Genomic DNA, 26,398 nt, shown 5'->3' with positions numbered 1-26,398 from the left:
CTTCCTCTTCTCTTTTCTCAGTATTTGGGTAACACACCTCCTCATATTTTCTGTACTATATTTTCTGAATTTGTTATTTTGAGTAGCAAAATGTCTTCAATTCATATGACTCTAATCTAAATATAATATTGCAAATAACAATACTATATACTTTTATACTCATTATAGTTTGCAAAACACTTTTACATGCATCACTCAGTCATTCAAATTCATTCCAGACATATTTTTGAGGACCTATCATTTGATTATAATCCTAAGCTTCAGAGCAGTTAGTAACTCCAAGAACAGAACACTTTTAAGTTGAATAGTTGGGCCAAACTGCCAGGTTATGACTCTCATTTTTTTCCCTAAATAGCATTCTTATATTTATTGTTGAAGAATAAATAGAGCCAGGAAACTCAAAAGAATGTATAAAGAAAAGAAATTCTCCCTCTCTCCCTTGTTTCCCAGCTACCCAGATTCCTACCCTGGAGGGAACCACTGGTACCAATCCCTCGTGTATCCATCTATGTGTTTTTATAAACACATATACACCTATTAATTCTCCTTTCCACACAAATAATGCCCTGTATCCACACTGCTTTACATTTTGCATTTGACACTTAAAAATATAACCTGGAAATATTTCTGTACTAGTATGTATAGAGCCATCGACTCTTTTTACAACAGTTTCATAAATTCCTATTTGCACAGATATGTCAAAATTATTTGGCCATTCCTCCTTGCAGAACATTTAGCCTGTTTCTCAAAGCCACAATGATTATCTTCTCATACATAGCCTCACAATATGAAATTATATTTGTGAGATAAATACCTGATAGTAAAATCTCTGGGTCATAATTGTATCTGCATTTTTAATTTGGAGAAGACCATATTGCCAAGTTAATTTTCATAGAGGGTCTACCAATTTATGCTCCCCATAAACAATAGGTCAGGGATTGTCTGCACATATCCTCAACACGGTATTTTATAAAATTTTTTTCATCTTTGCTATTTTAAGAAGTGGGAAATGATAACTTCCTATTGTTTCAGTTTGCATTCTTTCTTATGAGTAAGATTGGGGATTTTTCATACCCTTAAAATGTGCTTCCTTTCTGTGAACTCTCTGTACATAGCCTTAGTCCATTTTTATAATGGGCTATTATTCTGTTCTTATTAATTTAGGAATGCTGAATATAATAATAAAATTAGCTCTTTTCTGTAGTATAAGACGTAAATATTTTTATCACTTTGCTGTTTTTAATTTATTTATTTTTTTGGTTTATGGTAGATTTTGCCCTTTGGAGCATTTACTATTTTATTAAAGTGAATTCAACAATCCTTTCTCTAATGACTATTGTTTTTACATTACCTTAGAAAAAAAAATCTGTACTTTAAGATTTTGAAAAAATTCTACGTTTTCTTCTAATTTTTTAAAAGATTTTATTTATTCTTTTTAGAGAGGGAGAACGGGGCAGAGGGAGACTGGAGAGAATCTCAAGCAGACTCCCTACTGAGCACAGAGGCTGATGCAGAGCTCGATCTCATCACCTTGAGATCATGACCTGAGCTGAAACCAAGGGTCAGACAGTAACCTAACTGAGCCACCTAGGTGCCCCATCCACATGTTTTCTTCTAGTAACATTTCTTTCTTTCTTTTTTTTTAAAGATTTTATTTATTTATTTGACAGAGAGAGACAGCAAGAGAGGGAACACAAGCAGGGGGAGTGGGAAAGGGAGAAGCAGGCTTCCCGCGGAGCAGGGAGCCCGATGCGGGGCTCGATCCCAGCACCCTGGGATCATGACCTGAGCCGAAGGCAGACGCATAACGACTGAGCCACCCAGGCACCCCTTCTTTGTGATTTATATTTTATATTTTAAATATTTGATTCATCTGATATGTATCTTGGGTTAAGCTATGAAGTAGTGATCTGAATTTATCTTTATCTCCATGGCTATCCAGTTGCCCCAATGGTACTTATTAACTAATACTTCCTCCCCCCTATTTGAGATGCCATTTATAATTCTCATATATAATTATGTCCATTTCTGGACATTATATTTTCTTCCACTGCACTATGTACTTTATCAATATCACAGCATTTTAATTATTCTAGTTTTATAAGATGATTTAATGTTTAATGGGGTTAGCCTTATCAGATATTGCTCTTTCTTGTGTATATTGTCCTAGATAACTAGACTCGCATTATCTAATTTCAAAAATCTTATTTTTGTTTTCATCGGGATGCAGTAAATTAATAAACTTAAAAAGAATTTTCTTTATATGCTGTAACTCCTTTTCTTAATACCTTCTCTTTAGATCATAAATACAAAGTATACCATCATAATAAGAAAAATGGGCTAAGCTGGCTACCCACTTTAGAGCCTCTAATGTTAAGTACATCATTTCTAAATTAAATATAATAATGAATAAGTAGCCAATCATTTTTATTAACGCTTATCATTGCATCCTTCATGTTTAGCACCATGGTAATCATATTAATAAATTCTTTAAATAATTATTATTTCTTATTAGGGGACAACAATGACTAGTCAAATCACTTCAAAAGAGCAGTTCAATATTCCATGTCCTAAAATCACTCAAAGAGTTTTTCTGAAATTTTATAGTATTTGAACAATTGATATGCAAAAAAAATGACTTAAGGTGTGTATGTGATTTTATATTATGAGTTGCAGATAGATAATTAGGGATTTATTTCGAGACTCTTTGATGAAAAAAATATTAAAATACTGTGATCTGGGTCTTTCTAACACACTACAATGATTTTTTATATTAGACCTTAAGACAGAAGTTGTCTCTATCTGTGGGTTTACAAAATATAGTTTTCTCAGGTTTATAAGAAATTAATGTTTATAACTCAAAAGTGTATTACTTTGGGGGAAATTATGTTTATTGTCAATGATTGCTGGCATATCAGAAATTGTTAATAGAAAAATTCACGTTGTTCCATCTACACATGATGTATGAAGAAAAAAGGAAAATGTTTCTTAACCCATATTAAATCTTCTCTGTTAGTCAGAATTAACTCTTTTCTAAGAGCCCAAACTATCACAAACTTAAATAACCTCAGAGGTCACTAAAGTATGGCTGCAGAAGAGGTTATACGCATTTTTATAAAGTGTTATATAGAGAGTGCATTTCCACTCTTTGATTATGCATGTATCCACCTCACCCAAAACATCAACATGGTTTAGGAGAAAGGGCATAAGAGCTTTGGTGCCAGGCAGATTTAAGTTTGAATCCCATGATTATAACACCTAAGGAGCTCTGTGGCATTATGCAAATTCCTCATAAATGAAGCAGAGAAAATATCCACCTTACAAGGTTATTAGAAAGAACAGAAACAGTTTGTGAGCCTACCGCAGTGCCTAGTCTAAATAAATATTAGCATTATCATCTTTTCCCATATATACTGCAATTTTTATTTTATTATTTTTTTAAAGATTTTATTTATTTGTGAGAGAGAGAGAGAGAGAAAGCACAAGGAGGGGGAGCGGCAGGCAGAGGGAGAAGCAGGTTTCCCACCGAGCAGGGAGCCCGATGTGGGGCTCCATCCCAGGACTCTGGGATCATGACCTGAGCTGAAGGCAGACGCTTAACCGACTGAGCCACCCAGGCATCCCTATACTCCAATTTTTAAATGATAAACCATGAATTAGTGGATAAAAGTAAAACCTCATTAAAATCTTAAGGGGACAGGGAGCCTGGATGGCTCAGTTGTTAAGCGATCTGCCTTCTCCTCAGGTCATGATCCCAGGGTCCCGGGATCGAGCCCCACATTGCATGCATCGCATCGGGCTCCCCGCTCTGCAGGAAGCCTGCTTCCTCTCCCACTCCCCCTGCATTGTGTTCCCTCTCTCGCTGTGTCTCTCTCTGTCAAATAAATAAATAAAATCTTTAAAAAATAAAACTAAATAAATAAAATCTTAAGAGGAGAATATTTGCTACTTATGTTGTATTTCATTTTCCTAACATGTTTGTGGCTTTGATCTAAAATCTAGATCTGCAGTAAAATAGGAAGACAGCATAATAGAGTTGTTAATTTTGTGGCTCCAGAGTGACAGAGACCGGGGTTCAAATCTCATCTCTTTTACTTACTAACTTGTTATGTGAGTAAGTTAATTAACCTCTGTAAATCTTGGTTTCTGCATCATAAATTAACAAGGCTGAAAACGATTATCCTATAAGGATATCCCTATCCTATGGGAAAAAAATGAGACACTGCATTTTAATCATTAAGCACATTTCCTGGTACACTTTAAGTGTGTAATATATTCTAACCATTATTAGTGATTTTTATCAACTTTCTCACAAATTGAATTTGCTTATCTAATGTTCTTAAGAATAGAGAATAAATTTGGTGACTTCAGAATAAAGTTTTGTATTACATATACAGGACCTTTTCTTCTTAAAAATATTTATTTCAACTCCAGATTTTAAACAAAAGAAAACTATGATCATTGCAAAACCAGACGACACTGCTTTCTACTAACAGATGGAAATATATATCACACACAGCCATTTAGTTGCTACAAATGTAAGGCTCATAAGTCCATGCAGTGCATGCAGAATGTGTGCACTGTTCTTAAGTGGTGACGAAAATTATTAAATCTATCAGGATTGTTAAATGCAAACATACTGGGAGGGTTGTAATATATGAAACCAAAGTAGAAATAATAAAATAGTTGAAAGTGTAAGAAAATAAGGAATATGGCAAATTCATAAAACATTAATCATCTGACAGTAAAAATGATTCTTTAGGACTGAGCAGCATCATGTGATGGTTAAAAGTGCTGAGCCTATGGGCGCCTGGGTGGCTCAGTCGTTAAGCGTCTGCCTTCGGCTCAGGTCATGATCCCAGGGTCCTGGGATCGAGTCCCGCATCGGGCTCCCTGCTCCGCGGGAAGCCTGCTTCTCCCTCTCCCACTCCCCCTGCTTGTGTTCCTGCTCTCGCTGGGTCTCTCTCTGTCAAATAAATAAAATCTTAAAAAAAAAAAAAAAAAAGTGCTGAGCCTAGGTAACATCCAGCAAGATACAAAGAAACATTATTTTAAAAAACAAAAAACATTCTAGAATGGGTCAGAGGATTTTCTTCATCAGAAACTTAATTGATGAAGCAAGAGAAAGCTAGGTATACATTTAAGAAGGTAAAATCCAAGCATAGGGACGCTGTGGATGAAATATTCCTGGCAGCCCAGGAATGGTTCAATAGCAAAAGGCCCTTTAATTCAATATCAGAACAAGTGAGTTAAGTAGCATACAGGCCAAGGGATTCTTTGGAATATCTGTGGACATCACTGAGAAGAGTTGTCATCTACTTATAAGATTTTTGGTGTAGACATTCCTTTAGAGTATATATCAGCAGGGGAAAGAGGTTCTATGGAATAATTAACATAAATTGACAAACAAGCCTTTTGCAAACTAATGTGTTCACCAACAGAGGAACTTCCATGTTTCATACTTCTCTACTCCCTCTTGGAACCAGAGGCTAAGATTATGGTGAGGCATTTAGTAGACCTGAACTTAATCTGGAATATGATGAAATCCATTTAATAATGTTTAAAATGTATATTCTCTTTTGAGGTTGTTGTTATTGTTTGAAAGACAGAAGATGAAGGGTATGGCTATTTTTTTAAAGGGGTTAATTAAATGTATGATAGCATTTCTTACTTTTCACCATTTTGAGACACGATTTTCAGAATTCCATAATAGATATATACAGAATAGTGGATAAAATTCCAGATTAGAGAACAGCCACGGAGTGACAAGTAAATTGGAAGAAAATTTATATTCCAGTAGGTATCTGGCCAGGAGACTTGGATTCTGAGATAAGGTGAGTATTGAGGCAAAAAGAGTCTAAAACAATTCAAAGGCAAAGGTACTTAATTTTTATTTGTAGACTTTACTTCTATTATTCTAATTAGTTCACTGAACTGTTTATAAGCAAAAAGATGTTCATATGTCATATTTTCATGACAATGTAAAGCATACTCAGTGACCTTGAGTTGCCATAAATAGTCACCATTTTTTATTTGCTGGTAGCTACCCAAGGGGAAAAGGTACTGCCTATGGGATTTAACCTCCACAAGGACTATCTAATGGAACAAAAAATATTTGTGGTACAAACTCTAACCTTCAAACTTCAGTTCTCAGTAGCAAGCTCTTCTAAAAACACTTCTAGCAAAATTGATTGAGAAATTAGTATCTTCATAAGAACTAAGGATTAGAGGAAAGATTTTTAAACTTACTAAAATGAATCTAAGATTCTAAAAAGTAGAAGTCATTGATTTACTAAATACTTAAGAAAACAAGACAGTCTTTCATTCATTTGCCCATTTGTTTACTCACTCAAGTATTATTTAGTGCTCTGTGTAAAACATTGTGCTGGGGTTGGAGGAGATTTAACTGTAGCAAAACAGAATTCTTGCTCTACTTAAATCATCTACTACTGAGGATTATAATATAAACTGTAGCAAAACAGAATTCTTGCTCTACTTAGTCAAATCATTTAATACTGAGGATTGGAATATAAACAGTTCTTGAATTTATTAACTAGTTAGCAAGAATCAGAATTCCTAGACTATATAGGAAGGGACCAAACCCAAATAGTTTTCAATAATAGGATTGGTCAAAAGGATGAATAAACCCAATCAGCAGAAGAATATGATAATCTTTCTATACCAGGAATCTCCCTAAATTGCTAGCATATTCTTCCAATCATTCAAGGACTTTAGTCCTAGCATACAAGAAAAAAAATGAAATAAGGTGGCTACCTTAAAGGTAAGGTAAATATTCAGAGTAAGGAATATTTACCTTACTCTGAGTAAGGAATGAGTAAGGAATATTTGAGCTAAAAAACTAGACCCCTAGGAGGGGTGCCTGCGTGGCACAGTGGGTTAAGCCTCTAACTTTTGGTTTCAGCTCAGGTCGTGATCTTAGGTCTTGATCTCAGGGTTGTGAGATGGAGCCCCATGTCGGCTCCATGCTCAGTGCAGAGTCCACTTGGGACTCTCTCTGCCCCCTCCTCTGTGTGTGTGCACTCTCACGTGTGCTCTCTCTCAAATGAGTAAATCTTAAAAAAAAAAAAAAAGGAAAAAGGAAGACCTCTGCAAAAGAAAGGCTAAGGGAAGTTGGAGACTCTTGGATTCTATAATGTCTACGGGGATTGAAAAAAAATGGATCCAATGGATCACAGACCTAAATGAAAGAGCTAAAACTATAAAACTGTAATAAGAAACCATAAGAGAAAATCTTTAAAACATTGGATTTGGCAATGTTTTCTTGGATATGGCACCAAAAGCACAGGCAACAAAAGAACCAAAACAGATATTCTAGATTTCATCAAAATTGAAAACTTGTGTGCCAAAGGATACTGTCAGAGAGTGAAAAGGCAACCCAGAGAATGGATAAAATATCTGCAAATCATATATCTGATAAGAAATTAATATCCACAATATATTAAGGATTCCCAAAACTTAACAACAAAAACAAACAAATAACTATTAAAAAACAGGCAAAGAACTTCAATAGACATTTCTTCAAGGAAGATGTACAAATGGACAATAAGCACATGAAAAGATATTCAACTTCACTAATCATTACAGAGAATAAAAACCACAATAAGATACCACTTGACACCCAGTAGAATGGTTATTATTTAAAAAAAAGAAAAAATAAATGTTAGCGAGAGTGTGGAGAAATTGAAACCCTTATGCATTGCTGGTGGGAATGCAAAATAGTGCAGCTGATGTGGAAAACGGTATGGCAGTTCTTCAAAAAATTAAACAGAATTATCATATGATCCAGAAATTCCACTTGTGGGTATATACCCAAGAAATTTAAAGCAGGGATGCAATCAGATATTTGTCCACCGATGTTCACAGCAATATCATTATTCATAATAACCAAAATGTAAAAGCAACCCAAATGTCCATCAACTGATGAATGGATAAACAAAATATGATCCATACATACAATGAAATACCAGGCAGCTTTAAAAAGGAAGGAAATTCTGACATATGCTACATCTATGAACCTTAAAAATATTATGCTAGGTGAAATAAGCCAGACACAAAAGGACAAATATTATATGATTCCACTTATATGAGATACCTAGAATAATCAAATTCATGGGTAAGGAGAGTAGAATAGTGATTACCAGGGACAGGGGTAGGGGTAGCAAGGTAATGTGTTCTTTCTTGTTTAATGGGTACAGAGTTTCAGTGTGGAACGGTGAAAAAGTTCTGGAGATGGATGTTGGTGATGGTTGCCCGACAATGTGAATGTACTTAATGCCCCTGAATTACACACTTCATAAGAGTTAAAGTGGCAAATTCTGTGTTATAAATACTGCACCACAATTATTATTATTATTTTTAATTTCACAAGAATTTGCTGAAAACTGTAAGGAAGAGAGAGTCAGTAGAATACCAAAGTTATAGCAGTTAGCAGGGGGTCAAGCTTGACAGGATACACGTGTGCTTCCCTGGTATCTATTTTGCTAGGTAATACTCCTTTCTATCTATGTAGTGCCACTGTTTCATAAGAAATTGTACCACAGATACAAAAAAATCAATCAAAATATGCAAAATGTTACTGCATTCTCACCATGTTTTAGTTTCCTGAATTTAAACATTTAAAGATACTCTCATTTGTAGCCTTTGTCATGTTAGCCCTTTTGTCCTCAAATGGTAATAAGGGCTTCTAAGAATCTAATTTATTGCAGATGGGAAGAGAAGATAAGACATTTACATATAAATCACAAAGAAATGGCAAGAAGATTAATTTTATATGGAAATTAGGAGTTTCCCAAATATTTATTTGGATTGTGTGGTACCTATATTCAGAATGGGATCCAGTTTAAAAAAAAAAAAAAAAAGGCACAATTCATCTCCCCCCGAAGTTTGTCCCATGCTGGTCACTGAAGCATTTGCTCATTATACAGACCTTTAGGCAGACTTAGTAACCTTTCCCAAATTAAGAAAATTCCCACACCTTCTATCACTTTCTACCTCGCTCTCTGCACTTTAGCCACACAGACTTTCTTGCTTTTCCATAAACACATCAAATATGCCTTCAGGCTGGTGCAACTGCCTCTTCTTGTGACTGGAATGATTTTCCTGTTGCTTCCCTGGCTCCCTCACTTCCCTACCTCAAATATCACCTCTAAAGGGCTTGTCTAACCACCCTTATTAAATAATGCCTCCTTCCCTAATTCTCTGTGTCCTGCTGTATGTTTCTCCACAGCATACAGATAGTGGGTTCTGTTTATTTACTCATTATCTATCTCAAAACTAGCATGAAACCTTCAGGTTCTGTTCACTGTTGTATCTATGCTGTGTGTAACAGTGCCCGAGTAGCTACTCCATAAACACCTGCGGAAGGAAGAGAGTGAATAAAGGAAGAAGGGAGGAAAGGAGGTATTGCTGTTCATTTGCAGAAACATAAATGCTGAGAACAGTGATGCTGAGTTTTAAGAGCTGACCTGGAGCCACTCAGCCTCCCTTTACTGCTACCCTTGGGATCTCTGCCAGGCTCTCCCTCCCCACAAACCTCAACGGCACTGATACCAATTTGGATGCCAACTCCTGACCTACACATTTTAGACGCCAACCAGACACAGCTTAATGACTGATCGCCAGCTCAAGACAAATCAGTTAGAAATTTTAGTTTTAACTTTTTTTTTTTTTTTTTTTTTTTTACTGTTGGACTACAGTCCACTTCTTAAGCAAATCCTCCAATAGGTAACTCTCACTTTTAGGAAAGGATCAGGGTGTCAGTCTTTGTAGTATATCAAATTGAGTACATGTTAAAACATTTTGGCTCTTTTATGCAAAGAAAGCTAAATATTGTCATCTAGAATTGATGAACCCAAACTGTGGCAAAAAATAAGCAGGAGTGCTATTCCTTTTCTGAGTAAGAAATAAGAAATATGACTCATTCATCATGACCTAGTAATGATAAAAAGCTAGGTTTGAGAAGTCTAAATTACTAAACTCAACTTATTTCTCCCACATACTTAGTAAGTTTCAATGAAAAGGAGCTATTTGTAATGAGTTGAGCATATATTGGTGTAATAAATATGATTCATTTCTTCAGCAAATCTGTATTGAGAATGACTGCATCTAAGGCACCATGCAGGGATGCTAATATGAACAAGCTATGGTCTCTACACTTAAAACCTTAACATTCTAGTGGACAAGCTGCCAGTCAACAACCATTAGAACTCTGATATACCACAGAACTCAAGCTTCCAATTGTCATGTTTATATACCCCACTAAAATGCAGTATCTAAGTAGACACTAGATATTTAAAGATCATTTGCATTAGAAAATTATATATAATGCAAAATAAATTTTCCAAAAATGCTTTAAAACTCTTAAGAGTAAACACCTTGAGTCATTAATGTTAAACTTTAATCGACATAAATCATTGTCTCTTTGTGACAATAAGTACTATGATTTAGATTACATTTGAGTGTATCAATTTGGGGTACTAAAAATATTTGTACTCCTCTAATTAAAAATGTCTATATTCTCAATTTCTGGGACATAAGAACTTTAGATGAACACTCTCTTCTTCTTTCCTAACCCTGCATAAGGTCACTTTGCTTTCTCTACTTCATCCCCTAACACCCAGGATCTCATACATGGCTTCATTCCCTCTTTCTTCTCCATTTCATCACTCATAGTTGAGGCTGAATGGACTTTGCCTAGACATTTCACACTCTTACCCCTTTTAATGGGACTCGTGCTTTTCTTTCAAACTCTTGTCTAGGTTCGGGAAGTTCCTTTGATTTCCTCAAAATAAAACAAGCAAACATTCTAATCATGGCCAAGTCAGAGTAATACAATAACATCCCTAGACCAAGAAAGCAAAGTCCCTCAACCTTTAAAACAACCTCAAAAACACTTTAAATGTCTTGGTATGTTTCATAATATCATAATGTCTTCAAACTTCCACCTAAATCTCAACTTCGGTTTAACACAAATAGACTACCCAAGAATCAGTATTCAAGATGAACATTTAAACAAGCTTCAATCTGTCTTATTCTCTAGGGTTGTAATTACATAGTCTGCTTTAATTGCAAATGGAGATTATTTCAGCTTCTTTATGGATTGAAACGATTTCAATCCTTGGTAATGTAATCACTAGGTATATTTGGGTGGGATATGTACAACAGCATTCATAGGATAAATACAATTTTATTGCCTCTGAAAAGAGTGCACATTACTCAGGTTAGTGATCACTGCAAGTCTTTAGGAAGGTTAGCAAACGTCTGAGCCTTAGTGTTCTCAACTCAAAAAGTGGTTGTAAAAATTTAAAAGAAGCATCTTAAGATCCCTTAATGAACTGCTTGGCAAAATTGAGCTCCATATCTGAGGCTGTTAAATTAATGTTATTATCAGAAATCTTAACAATATGTAAATGGTGCTGCTATCCATATTTTTCTTTATGACAGGGTACTTGTTCATATATTCATTTTCTGTCTTCATAATGTTGCCATGACCCACCTCTTGCAATGCAATCTATTATCTTTGTAACTGAGGAAGAATTGTGGCTTGCTAAAGAAAACAATAAATAAAACAACTCAATTATCACCCTTAGTTCGATGATTTCCTTTATAATATTTGGTTTTTGTTAATGATCACCAATGAAATAAAGTAAGTGAATGGCCATATTGGCAAATATTTCCTTCAGGCTCAAACATCTTATTTGCTGATTTAAAAATTGAGAGTTACATTCCTGATGATTGAAGTACTAGAGTAAGTTTGATTTCACACATAAGTGAGAAATTTCATAATATGTTCTTTAAAAAAATTCCAATCAAAGTAGATAGTTTTAAGATGCATTATTAGGATATCTGGCAGGTTACCTCTACTGAACTGCTCTCTATTAATGAAAAATTTTGATGGATCAGGTTCAAAACAGAAAGAAAACATAACTGGATAGTTAACAAATTCTTGAGTTTTAGATTCTTCTTTCATGTTTTCCTACTTATAAGTTTTTAGATACTTCACATAAACTATTTGTAATAGCTTATTACTGACAACTTTACCAACAGAGAATTCAAAATGGAATGGTCCTATTAGAGATGTATAACTAGAACTGTCTTTAAAAACAGGATTAAAAGTAAATGTAACAACCGCACTTTAAATGCTGTACCATTTGTATTCAAAATAGAATACATTTTGATTATAATATACTAAGTTACCAAATGTCTACCTACCATTTTAGAACACCTCCTTATCATGTGTGAGACCCTGAAATGGACTTTTTGTATAGAAACCTAATTTGTATAGAACCCCTTAGAAGAAGACACTTCCAATCCGACAAATAATGAAGTTGCATTGGAGAAAAAGTATTTGGTTAAGACCACATATAGCAAGAGAAATATCTAGAAAAACACATTTCAACTACACTAACATGAATACAAATTTATTCCTCTATATTTTTAACCCTTTATAAAAATATTTTATAAATATTCTGAAATATAGTAAGGATGTAATATGAATTTTTAAGAATGTCTCTGCATAACAATCCTATAAACATTCATTCCTGAAAGTCTGTCAGATGATCTCATGAGATTGTAAGAAGCTTGTTCCCACTTGACCCTTGAGGATGCCATTTCTCTTCTCCCTACATGAATTACCATGAGCCAAGTTTGTCCCAGGAAACAAGAATATGTGTTACATTAAGGAGGACAAATCATCACTTAAACTTTGTTATATTTTATTCCATGAAAGGATCATCTATAAAGATTAGTCCCATAATACTCATCTATATGGAATGTTACTTTTATATCATTATCCAGAGAAAGCAAGGAAGGCATAGTTTACCAGTAAAATATTCAATGTATCTTATTCAAAATGTACATACAGTTAATAAGCTATCCTCACCCTAAATCCTGAATGGTCCATTGTCCATTGGACTTGAAAGAATAATCACTTACTCTTTAAGTTAAATCAATAAATAAGAGGATACTTTTTTATCAATAACATTTTTCTCATTTTCCCGTTTTACTTTTCTGTATACATTTTAATATCTACCATTTACTTCTTTTTTTTGAATTTCTAATTATAGGCTCTCAGGAAGATGAAAATAATTACTTAGATTCTAAGATACACAGTTTATGAGCAACTAGTACAGTTGACAGATACTACATCTAGTGAAATCACCCCTATTTTTTGAAAATAATCAGATGACACAGGATGTCTAGTTTGGCATATAACACACAGAAAATTTCATTAGAAATCTCTACAGAAATGTTTTGTGCTTGTTTTTTTAATGCATCTGTCTAATCTTATTAATCCTTCTTTAGGAGCTCCATTTTCCAATTATTTGTATTAATAATTTGACCAAACAGTGGAGAAAAATTTGTCTTACTGGCATATATATCAAATGTTCAGAAGATGATGTGTAGAGAAGAGAAAAAGGGACAGAAAAAGGCATACACATTTGCAACGACGTGGATGGAACTGGAGGGTGTTATGCTGAGTGAAGTAAGTCAATCAGAGAAAGACATATATCATATGACCTCATTGATATGAGGAATTCTTAATCTCAGGAAACAAACTGAGGGTTGCTGGAGTGGTGGGGGGTGGGAGGGATGGGGTGGCTGGGTGATAGACATTGGGGAGGGTATGTGCTATGGTGAGCGCTGTGAATTGTGCAAGACTGTTGAATCACAGATCTGTACCTCTGAAACAAATAATGCAATATGTGTTAAGAAAAAAAAAAAAAAGAAGATAGCAGGAGGGGAAGAATGAAGGGGGGTAAATCGGAGGGGGAGACGAACCATGAGAGACGATGGACTCTGAAAAACAAACTGAGGGTTCTAGAGGGAAGGGGTGTGGGGGGATGGGTTAGTCTGGTGATGGGTATTAAAGAGGGCACGTTCTGCGTAGAGCACTGGGTGTTATGCACAAACAATGAATCATGGCAGGCGAGAATTCTACCACTGAACCACCAATGCCCCACCAAACAATGAATCATGGAACACTACATCAAAAACTAATGATGTAATGTATGGTGATTAACATAATAATAAAAAATTTAAAGAAAATAAAATCTTTAGAAAAAAAAAGAAAAAGGCATACATTGCAGAGCAGAGATGGTAGGTTAATGACATGGTAAATGTACTTACTCCCTCTAAATTTCCAAGTGAAGAATCAGGTGCAATTAGTTTTATTGTATTTTGATAAATGATTCAGAAAGCTTTGTAAAAAAATCCAAGGAGACATTTTAAAGAAATTTATAATCAATAATAAAAGTCTCTCAGACACATGACAAAAGGAAATCATGAAATGAATAGCAATGAAATCACAATTAAAGAAATTGTATATTTTAATAATAATACATGGCATTTTGGGCTCCCTGTTATATCAGTTTAAAAATCCAAAGGTAATCCATTTCCTGTATAAGAGAGGAAATAACAGCATGTTTTCCCTTAAAATACAGTTGTTATTCTAAAGAAAAAAGAAGAAAGAACTCTTCTCAGTGTGGCTAAAAAGATATCAAATAATTCAACTGTATATAAAATGTCAACTCAAATTTGTCTGTGGCAGATTATGTTTATTGGCACTGTTCAAGGCATTCCCACCTCCTGTCCCTCTTTATCGTGGTCTGGCCTTTTTCCTCACCACCCAGAAGAGTTTTGTTCCTCCAAAATTTATTCTACCTTTGGCTGCCAAGAGCTGATGGCTTTCCCTGTTGCGTAAAGCCATTTCCTTCCAGCTATACATGGGGGTGGGGGTGGGGGAGAGCCAGTTAAACCTTCAATGAAGAAATTCCGTTTTGCAGGATGGCAAGATACGGAAACTGTTCTCTCATATTCTACAAAAGTAGTCTACCCACATTCTGTGAATTCTCTTCCATAAATCCTCAAATGAAAATTAGTTTTATACAATCTTATAATATCCATTTTATTAATGCACTGCCATCTTATGTGGTATTCTAACTTACATCATTCTGAAGAAGAAAGCTATACTACCTCTGTGTAAGAATAATAAGCTAATTTGACATGTAAAACAGGGGGCCATCTCCAATTAACACACAGGGGCACTCCCACCCATTACAACCACAATGTGCCACCTTAGTAGCAAATTTAACAAAATTCATGAAATAGTTTAGTCCTTCCAGAAGAAATATGATTGCAAATTCTTTACAAGAAAAAAAGCTGGTCACTCGCTAGATAAAAAATATGAAAGCTGCTTGCCTAACTGAAAGCTAGATTTTCAACCACATGTTAATACCAAAAATATTTAACATCTTTAAATATGGACTCAAAAAAAATAATAATGGGTGGGTTATTGCCATATGAAGTGTGTATATTTGTATAAATTCTAGTATAAATTAACATTATCATTAACCAGCATGAATTTTGAAGCCCCTTTTCCTCCACACCGAATAATAGTGATAGATCTTCACGGATTAGCCCACAGTGTCTCTCCGAACCTTCCCAAGTGGACACTTTGGATTTGTGAGATAATTTGCCCCTTGAACCTGGAGTAAACACCAACTTGGAGCACAGGATCTATGGCCTCGGCCTCATTTGAACATACTTCCATCAACTGAGCTCATTCAAGTATCCATATTTATTACAAAACAATATTGTAAATGTAGTGATTACTGAGAGATCCTCAAATTGTTGGCAAAAGATACAGAATTAAACCTAATAAGGTCATCATTGCATGTTAGAAGTCACTCATACAAAAGTCATATTGGCTTATGCACTCCAGTTTTCCTTCCAAATATATCTTAATCCAGTTGTGGTCACTGCTTTCCTAAGAATATGTTATAATCTACTTACCTTTGAACACATTATAGCCTACTGCTGCTGAAAGATGGGAATACATCTCAGGATATTTTACTCCCTCAAAATCATAGTACAGGGTTGTAAATGTACCAGATGCTCAACAAATAAAAGAGAAATTGAATCATAAAATGCGGAAATAGACTGGGTTGATGTGCTCTATGGTGAAATAAGTCATATCTTTGTACTTTATTATTTACATAAATATTTAGGAACCCCCCCACTACTTCATGGCACTGTTCTGGACACTGGGCCAACAATAAAGACTTGGTCTCTGTTCCTTTAGAGCTTTCAATATTCAAATCCACAAAATATCTGCATGCTATAATAAGCACCATGAAGGAAACAAACAAGTACCAAGACAGAGACTAACAGATGACAACCTACTTTTGACAGGTAATCAAGAATGATCACTTGAGGAAGAGACCTTTGAGCTGAGATTTAAAGTTTGAGAAGGAGCTAGCCATTCAAAGAATGAAAGGAATAGTCCATGCACTGGGAACAGCATTTACAAAGCCTTAGGGGGTGAAATTATTCCATGTGTTACAGGTACTAAAAGACCAGTGTGACTGGAGCATATAAATGAGGGGGATGGATTCAGTGAGGTTATAAAGAAGGGCCAGATTAGAGACAGCTTTATGCTAACAGAAGGAATTTGTTGTTGATAGGTTTCTATGTGTCTGCATTTATTCCTTTTTTTCTATGCAGTCAGTTAATGAATGTTTTTAAGGAGAGGCACGATGGTATTGCTATGTATGGAGAGTGAATCGTAGGGGAGGAAACTATGGAAGTAGAGAGACTAATATGAAGCCTGTAGCAGAAATCCAGGTAAATTATGATGGTGGTTTGAACTAATTTATTGGCATAGTAGACACAGAGAACAAGGCTAAAGAGATATATCTGAGAAGTATAAATGAATAGAGATATATTTGGAAGAGAAAACTGATAGATCTAAATCTGGACTAGTTATGGATGAAATGCTGTCTGAGGAAGAGAGAGAGCAATAACATTTGGATGGTGAAGCCATTTATTCAGATGTTAAAGACTGGGGGAAAAGATCTAAGACAGTTTTAGAGAAAATCATAATCATACCATTATGACATTTAGAAGGATCCATTTACATTAATAAACTTTAAGCTCCTCAGCAAGGTCAGGCCTTGGATTAGAAAAATACCAAATAAATCCTTCCAGCATATCACATTCTTTCATATATCTACTAGGAATAGAAATTAGATAAATGTTAGTTTCTATTATTAATGCAAAATGCAGGAGTCTATTTTTTTTCTTGCCACAAAGAAAGTGGTTTGGTCATATTGAATACAGTGAATAGGACCCCATTGATTCCACCTCTGAATTTCTTACATTTTCTTTCCTGCCAAAACCCACCTCAGCCACAGGTAGCAAAAATACAGAAGCACTACCACTGGAGGGTTCCCATGATTATTTCCTGGTCCTATGGGACACAATGAGGTATAAGGATGCTTTTGGCAGAGAGTCAGACCTGACTCATCTTTCTTCTGTAGACTCATTAAGGTACCCAGTTAGCCCTGCCCTAAACCATAGGAATCATGGCATATTGTATACTGAACCTCTGTAAAAATATGACACTGTGTCCCATGATTGCACAATGGTTCACTTCCAAAAGGGAACCTCCAATAGACAGGTAATTTAAAGATATACAAAATGCAAAAACTTATCTTAAGCAAAACTACTACCAGTTGCCTAAAGGCACACTCCATTACACCAAAAGTTATATTTTGTCTAGTGTTCTGTGAATAAGCTATTCTAACAATCATGATAACTCCATACATAAGGAACAGATAAGACTAGCTTTGAATAATCAAAAAAAATTTTAAATCCTATTTACCATAGTTTCTGAGAAAGTGAATTCTAGTTTAATTATTTTTAAAAATGGAAAAAGAATTTGAAGATGTTTCAATAAAATAGACTATTCAATCATTGCATTTGGTTTGCAGATTATATATAGTTAGGTTTTATTGATGTTAAAGCAAAAATCATGGAAATATATTTTAAATTCTCAAAAGAAAGAAAGAAAGGAAGGAAGGAAGAAAAAAGAAAGAAAGAAAAACAATGTCTTCCTCCTGCCCATTGGGAAGGAGGAAAAATAGAAAAGAACATTAATCGTGTTTCTGAAAAGAAATGAGCCTCCCAACACTGACACACAGAAACTGAAAATCCACCATTCTTTGAAAAGCCTGTGTTGATTTGGTCTTTATCTTCCTGAAGTTATTGAAGTTAGCTTTTTCAAAAAAAACTACCCTAAGCTTCTCAGATATAAAACTGTTCTTAGCTTCAGAGGAGATAAACATTACTAGGAAGGCTGTAACTATAATTTAAAAGAAACACTAAAATAATGAGTAAAATGTTTGTTATAATCACAAAAGTTGACATTAAAGTTTCTTAGTTTGGTAATCTTGTTTTGATCCTTTGTCTTTAATACAAGCAACGAAAATACCTACTTCTTCCCTGAAAGTAAATGACAGTTTCAGTTGAGATCGATAAAAAGTTAAAATGATTCTAAATCTTTTCTGAATTGCACTATAAAATGCTTATTTGTTGGGGGGAATTGTGTTTGAGAAATGGGGCTAAGCAGTCTTGTCTATTCCTGTTTGTGAGCTGCGAATGAGTGCGGCGCTGCTTCGCTGTCCCTACAGGTAGGATCCGCTATGCTGGTTCTGCACGCTCACCTTTGCAGATGGGAAATACAACACAGGCTTTTTTTCTCGCAAAGAATACGACCTGCCCCTGGAACTGAAACCCATCCAACAATTTTGCTAGCATAGACAGTAAGAAAGAGCGGACGCAAACCATCAAGTATAAGTGCCTTTCCTTTCCACATTTTCGGAACCTTCTAGCAAACACACACAGTCAAAATCCGCACTGGAAACAGGTGCCTTTCCAGCTCCTCTTTCTCCAATTGCTTGGACCTCTCCGTTCAGCTTCTCTCCTCTCTACTTTCGGGTGGCCTAACACCAAGTGGCCAAAACCGCGAGATGGGAAAATGGATACAGGTGGGTGTGGCGGCTGAGGCGAGCGCTGGCGAGAGACGGAGGGCTTCCCGGTCCGCCACACTAGAGGAGGAACAGAAAAGGCACTTACTTGCAACCCTGCCCGCCGACGATGCCCATACAGCGCCCCCCGCACAATCTGGCCTGTAAGGAGCGCGCGGGCTTCAGGGACCCTTCCTCGCTCCTGGTTTCTCCCCACCGGCGTTCTCTCTGTAGCTCCTTCGCCCTCTTTCTTTTGGCTCCTGTTGCTCAGCGGGCGCCTGCCACCCCCAGCCGCTGGCACGCAGGCTAGCCCAGCTCCAGCCCAGGCGAGAGGGTGGAATTGGAAACCAGACCCCCGCCGCCGGAGCGCTGGCGAGGGCCAGCACCGAGACTGAGCCCCTCCTTCCGGGGCGCGCCCAGACCAGCGGCAGCCCCGCCCCCGCCCCCCGCGGCAGCAGCGCCGCCGGCTCCCGCGCCACTCCTCCCTCCCCGCCCTTTCCCGAGCCAGCACCGCCCGCTCTCCACGCCCGCGGCTAGCGTCCGGCGGGACTCGCTAGGAGCGCCGCGGCGGCTGGGCTGCCTCTTCTCCGATGTGCGCTGGGAGAAGACAGGGGAGGGGGCCGCGACCTCCCATCCAGGGCTACCCCATCGGACGGGGCGCGCGCGCGCGCGCGCGCGCGTGTGTGTGTTGGTCCAGCAGCCTCAAGAGCCCTTCCCTTACCTCAACCCCGCCCCCCCGCCCCCACACACACCCTCTTCCCTTCCTCCCTTCCGGCTCAGCACAATCAGCTGTTTCCGAGAAGTCGCTGAGTGTGCTTTGGTGGGAAGCCGGAGGAGAGCTCCAGGCCGAGGAGGTGAGGACCAATGGCAAAGGCCGGACCAGGGTCTCCTGTGCCCCGGGCTCTTGAGGATTCAGGACTGGGAATCGGTTCCTTCTCAGAGGCTTTGCCCATGGAGACTGGAGAGGTGCCATGCAAGACCTATCTCTAGGCTGCGATTTTTCTTTTCTCTTTTTTATAACAGATCGATCGGGTTGCCGAATCTTCGAAGGCCGACAATGAAAGCGTTTCCTTTCGAAGATGGAGCGAGGAGTCAGAGGATGTTGTGGGTGGAGAGGGAGATGTGGGGTAGAGGCTGCTCTCCCAGACCTGGACCGGCTCATCTGGATACATCATCACTCATATAGGTTCCGAGTTCAGAGCTGGGTAGGAACGACTGTGAAAATGAATCTTCATAAAAATTTTTGTGTGGTGTGTGTGTCTGTGTATGTATGTATGTTTTCTACAGCAGTCTGCTGGGAGGAACTAATAAAAACAGGATTGAATTATTTTTCTCAAGAAGAAACAGGAAATTTCCACCAAAAGAAAAGATCAAAGGATTATGTTGGGGTGGGGTGGATTTCTGGATTCAGGCCTTAAAAGAGGGCAAATCACATTGCATAGTGTACAATATAGTATAAATATAAGTGGTGGGCATTTACATCTATGGTTTATTTGCTTCCACACCTTCTACTGTGGAAATGATACTCAGTGGTAAATACACAGGATTTTAAGTCCCAGGGTTTACCTATCCCTGCTGCTACTGAGGTTTGCCCTGGGTGTTGACCTTACATTCTTGAATTGCAAGATGTGCCATTGAAGGAAGGAAGCTTTCTGTTTTACAGGCTCTCCACTGACGGGTGAACTTGGACACTTGGAGATAATTCTCAATGCCACATCATAGCCAAGTCATCTTCTCTTCCTTGATCGGTCTCAGAGGTAGAAAGAAGAGCTCAGCTATACTAGGAGTGACAGCCTTTTTTTTATTAGACTTAATTAATTCTGCTCTCTCTCTCTTTTTTTTTTTCTTGGCCACATTCAAGTCCCTCCTCAACTAAATTGTCCAACGAATAATCATAGAGAAGCAAAATGAGTTCAGTCAACCTTCTGTCTTAAAGCTCTCTGACATCTGATCTCATATCAGGGAATAATCCATATGATGTTCAGAATAATTCAAAACCACAGGATTTCAAATCATGTTATTTTTTTTCCATAAGAGGATAAATTAGAACACTTTAGCTGAGTAAGACAACTGAAAAAATGATCAATGCCTCTAAAATGATGAAATTTATTAATATAATTAACACAGATTTTATCAACAAATTCCAAAATACTCAAAGCTTTAGAGAAGCAAATCAAGAACAAACCAAAGTATGGTATTTTAAAAAATAGTGAGTCTAAAATAAAAAAAAAATAGTGAGTTTAGTAGATTTGTTATTCCTAGAGATGGTGCAAAATGAAGATAAAAATAAATTCAAGATGAATTGATAAATAATGGTGCCATATGGAATGAATTATTATAAGACATTAGAGTCACTTTTGGCAGTTGTCATATAACACTACCCAGAAAACATCACTTGGGATAGTGATGGCATATTGGACTAGGTGATCCATTGATTTAATGAAGGGTAGCAGTTTTTAATAGTGGACAAAAAAGTACTTCCCCTCAGTATGGTAGGAGATTTGGTGTCCCTCTCCTTCTGCCACTAAAAAAATAATGAATAACATACACCATGCTTTGTCGATGAGTATATATATATACAGTTGATCTTTGATGAACACAGGTTTGAACTACGTAAGTGTATTTATGTACAATTTTTTTCAATATATATATTGGAAAATATTTTTGAGATTTGCAACAATTTGAAAAAATTCCCAGATGAACCACATAGCCTAACAATATTGAATGTTAGTATTTGCAATGCTGTATTATGAATATGACTATAATACTGTATGCCATAAAAATTTTATAATGATTCATTCATTAGCATATAGACTAGGCTGCCACGAAGCAATCATATCAGTTATACTAGGCTACCATAAAGCAATCACATTGCTGCTTCTTTGTTATTAATGTGTGAATCATTATACCTATAAATAAAAATGAATTTCTTTTTTCCATTATCTTTTTTGTTTTTGATGTTTAGTGTTAGTAATACACATTCTACTCTAAGAGTTCATCCACAAGTACATATCAAACTGGATATACCTATATTTTTGTTACAGGATGTCCAAAACAGAACTTCCTTTGTCTGTCTGAAGGATCCTTGGAAGGATTTGCCTATGAGCTCATTGGCAAAGGTTGGTGTATATTATTAATTATCTTCCCAATTCTCTTTTATCTCTCAACTGTTTACCCCATATATATTGTATGTGTCATTTTTAGTCTCCCAAACATTTTGCAATCTGTTGCTTTTAGTCTCTGCTCTCTGTATTTTTATTGCCTTTTTGGCAGCTCTGAGATTTTTGTCTCTGTTTAAATCCAGGAAAGAACTATCTGAAACTCTCATTAAGTATTATACTAAACATACCTGAGAGTTCATCAAACATTAAGTGATGGTGTCACCTGTGCTGTTGAGAAGGTTAAAGGGTAGGCTTGAATTATGGGAGGCAGAAAAGATATCTGGTTGAACCAGCCAACAACCAATAAATTCCTAAGGCTATTCACAAATGATGTCTATAATTTGGGCACAAAAAGTGGAGATATTTATGTCTTGAAATTAACCAATAGTATATTTCAAAACCAGAATAGGAATAAAAATTTATTTTACCTTGTGATACCATGGAAATCCATACTTCTATCTTGTCCACAATTACCTCTCCAATTGTTAAAACTTCTATAAAGTTCCTGGAGGAGAGAGAAATCGACAGTAATATAAAGACAGTAAATTAAACAGTACAGTACCAGAAGAGTTTGGTTTTTTTTTTTCATTAAATAGGATTATAAATCTATATTTATCTTCTAATATCTGCTACATGGAAATATTTTAACTTGAGTAAAAACAATTATGCTGTTGTGAAAATGAAAGAATAAAGCTACAATTTTTTTGTGTATACATAGCTAAAAAGCAGGTTTCAAAAGTCAGGTTTCAAAGTAGAATTACAAAGAAAGAAAACTATAATTAAAACAGTGCAATACACAAGGAAGATTATCAGTCATAGGTTGGAATAATAAGAAAGATGGACAAATTATGCAGAATGAAACAATGAAAGAAAAGTGGTTTCCAAAATGTATAGCATTAGAGTATTTGCTCTTCTAAATTGACATGGTGTGAGCTTTTGTGCCGGTAAACTCATGTGAAGAAAAATAAACGTGTTTTTTCGTGCATGTGGTAGATGCTTTGTAGTATATTGATTGGTCAATTATTCATGAATTCCCACTAAATCAAACAGCCCACCAATGAGTCCTTTACCAGAACAATGCTTTTGCTGATCAGATGTTTTCTATGGAATGCCTTTTCATCAAAACTGCTGTTCTCAAAGTTCTCTTCTTGAAGAAGTCTTAAACTAGACTAGATTACCCAATATACGAAACATTTGTGCTTAGACATTGGGCAACATGATACACAAGACTGTGATCACTGACAGAAAAGACATAAACAAGGTGTGTCCTATGATGGTCCCAACTTACTACGTGAAATTAGTTTCCAGACTGTAGCACAGGAAGGGGAAAATACAAAAAGAGCCCCACAATCTCCCTGATTTGAGAAGATGGAAACTGAAGTTTAAGAGGCTGAAGCAGCTAGAATTTGTAGGACAGAGTACCATAGAGAAGAAACCCATACAGAGATCTGCAGAGGAGTGCCCTCAAGTTTTTGGTGGGTACTGACATGTGGTGGTGTGAGAACCAAATTATCTAAGGCCAGGGAAAGAACTAATAGAAAACTGTAGGTAACAAAATTCCTAGACTTCACATGGGCTAGAAATAATTTGTGTTTCCCCAGCCAAAGTAGAAAAACCTCATCATACATAAGATACTGGAGGGTCCTTAGAAGGGTATAGTCTTAGTAATGGGGCTATATTATTTTTAGATTAAAGTTGCTTTGAATTTACACTAACAGAGCTTAAAAGCAGACTTAAAAGGACCCAACTGATTTCAACTTGCTTAAATTCTAGCCAGAATAAAGTCCAATACTTTCTAAAGGTCTTAATGATGTAAAATTAACACTGACTAGCATCAAGATTTAAAAACTTACCAGGCATGCGGGTGCCTGGGTGGCTCAGTCATTAAGTGTCTGCCTTCGGCTCAGGTCATGATCCCAAGGTCCTGGGATCGAGCCCCACAGGGAGCTCCCTGCTCCACGGGAAGCCTGCTTCTCCCTCTCCCACTCTCCCTGCTTGTGTTCCCTCTCACTGTCTCTCTCTGTCAAATAAATAAATAAAATCTTAAAAAAAAAAAACAAAACTTACCAGGCATGCAAAGAAGAAGGAAAATATGAGCCATAGTCAACAGAAAAGTCAATCGATAGGAACAGATCCAGAAATGGCAAAGATGATAGAATTAACAGCTGAGGATGTTAGGTTCCATATTATAAGTGTATTCTGTTTGCTCAAGACTGTAGAGAAAAATCTGAACATTATGAGGAGAGAAATAGAAGATATAAAAACAACAAATTGGAACCTCTAAATATAAAAATATGGTATCAGAAATGAAAATTCACTTTATATGAATGCAATTCTCAGAAGAACAAAGAATATATGTGTATATGCAAAATAGAAAATTCATTACCTCTGTAATCCCAAACTTCATGTGCAACCTTTTTTAACAGGTTGACTACTCTCATTCCAGACTTTAATTTGCCTATATAAATAAATAATATTTATTTATAAATAAATAAAAAATATATAAATAAATATGTCATTATTATTTGAAACAGTAAAATATTAATGCAATAATTGCTTTGCAGTTATAATAATTTGTAGGAATCTGTGATCATCCTTAGCTTTGGATAAGCATTTTAATGTATTTACCTAACATATTACATTTATTAAGTTCACCCTCAAGGATCAGAAATTTTCTTCCATTAAAGATATATGAAACAGATCCTGAAGATAGTTCCAAAAGAGAAATTTAAAAATATTTCAGCAATAGTGCTAGTGAAATCAAGATGTAACTTCCCAAGCTGCTTCTTTAAATGGGATAACAGCTTTTTAAATGTATTAATTTCAGTATATTTACTGAATTAAAACTTCTATTATGTGACATAAAATGTAGTTTGGAAATATAGGCATCCTTTTTGTTGTTATTTTGATTGCTGCCAGAAGTAGAGTGTTGACTAATTTGTATAGTTTAGGCTGTAGTAGTAACTGAGTTTTGTCAATAGTAGATGTTAAAGGAAAGATGGGGGTGGAACATTTGAGAAAGAAGAAACTGTTAAAAAAAAAAAGACAATAGATCTGAAATGGAGTCACCTGTGCTAAGTCCTTGCTCAGCAAATCAAGACTTAATACCTAACTTAATTGCAGTTTCAACCTCTCCCAGAAATATCTTAAATTAGTCAATCTGGAATTTCCTGGTCTGCACTAGTGAGATAATCCAGCCAATAGACCCAAAGAAAGAAAATAATCATCTCTTTCCTTATCCTGCCCCTTCTAAAAGTCTCCCATTTTGTTTAGCTCCTTTCTGTTTGGTAGGTGGAATCAATCTGATTCATGAATTGTTGAATAAGGCCAATTTGATTTTAAATGTACTCAGTTGAATTTTGTTTTGTTTTAACAAAACAATGGAATAAATATTCTCAGGCTATGGATCAAAAGTTTAGAGAGCTAAAAGAGTGGGAAGGCTTGGGGAGGTCTGCAAGGTTTCAGTGTTTGGGCGCCTGGGTGGCTCAGTTGGTTGAGTGACTGCCTTCAGCTCAGGTCATGATCCTGGAGTCCTGGGATCGAGTCCCGCATCGGGCTCCCTGCTCAGTGGGGAGTCTGCTTCTCCCTCTGACCCTCTTCCCTCTCGTGCTCTCTGTCTCTCACTCTCTGTCTCTCAGATAAATAAATAAAATCTTTAAAAAAAAATAAAAAAAAATAAAAAAAAAACAAGGTTTCAGTGTTCAAAGGGTCTTGCCTGTATTTGTAAGACCTTATTTGCTACTTATAGATCCCCATGTTCTAAGTACTAAATTTATTTTTTTAAAAGATTCCCAAACTGAAACATTTTATCATGTAAATAATGATCAGTTAAGGTTTAACATTGAAATCCCAGATTTTCAAATGATCTGATTACCATTCTTGTGGGGGTTTTTTGACATTTAATTTTTTTAACCTTGTGTTTTAAGCACTAATAAATAGACTCAAATTTTTATAGCTTTGAGGAAAGACACATCCACACACCAAAAATTAAAAAGAAAAAAGAAAGAAAAAGGAATCAGGTTTCTTAAAACAGAATATATTTTAGAGTGATGAATAAAATATGATAAATTATAAATTTGAGGTCTTTTGTAGCAATGTCTAAATTTGTTAACTATTCCAAAAAAAACTGATATTCTTAGAATGCATTATTATATGAACTGTAGTAAAGACAGGTTGAGTAGTAAATATACTGTATTTTTTTCAAATGGTCAGTATAATTTTATAAAAATTTCAGAAAAGTAATCACTTTTAACTCTTGAAATTATTTTGGTCCTTGCCAGTGAGATTAATGATAACACTTGTTGAAGTTTTAAAATGTACCAGACATTATTTTTTAAAGATTTTATTTATTTATTTGACAGAGAGAGAGAGCCAGAGAGCACAAGCGGAGGGAATGGCAGAGGGAGAGGA

The 26,398-nt window shown here is 36.1% G+C and overlaps 1 pseudogene; it reads left to right on the top strand.

The window, feature by feature from the left end:
* The first annotated feature begins 15,377 nt into the window (after positions 1-15,377).
* On the top strand, positions 15,378-19,384 carry LOC148164700 (uncharacterized; annotated as a pseudogene).
* Positions 19,385-26,398: the final 7,014 nt, after the last annotated feature.

The sequence above is a fragment of the Eumetopias jubatus genome, unplaced genomic scaffold (genome assembly GCF_037043125.1).
Source record: "Eumetopias jubatus isolate StellerSeaLion01/CBP00866 unplaced genomic scaffold, mEumJub1_p1.0 scaffold_3, whole genome shotgun sequence".
Lineage (NCBI taxonomy): Eukaryota > Metazoa > Chordata > Mammalia > Carnivora > Otariidae > Eumetopias > Eumetopias jubatus.
This window is presented reverse-complemented; position numbering and strand designations above follow the sequence as displayed.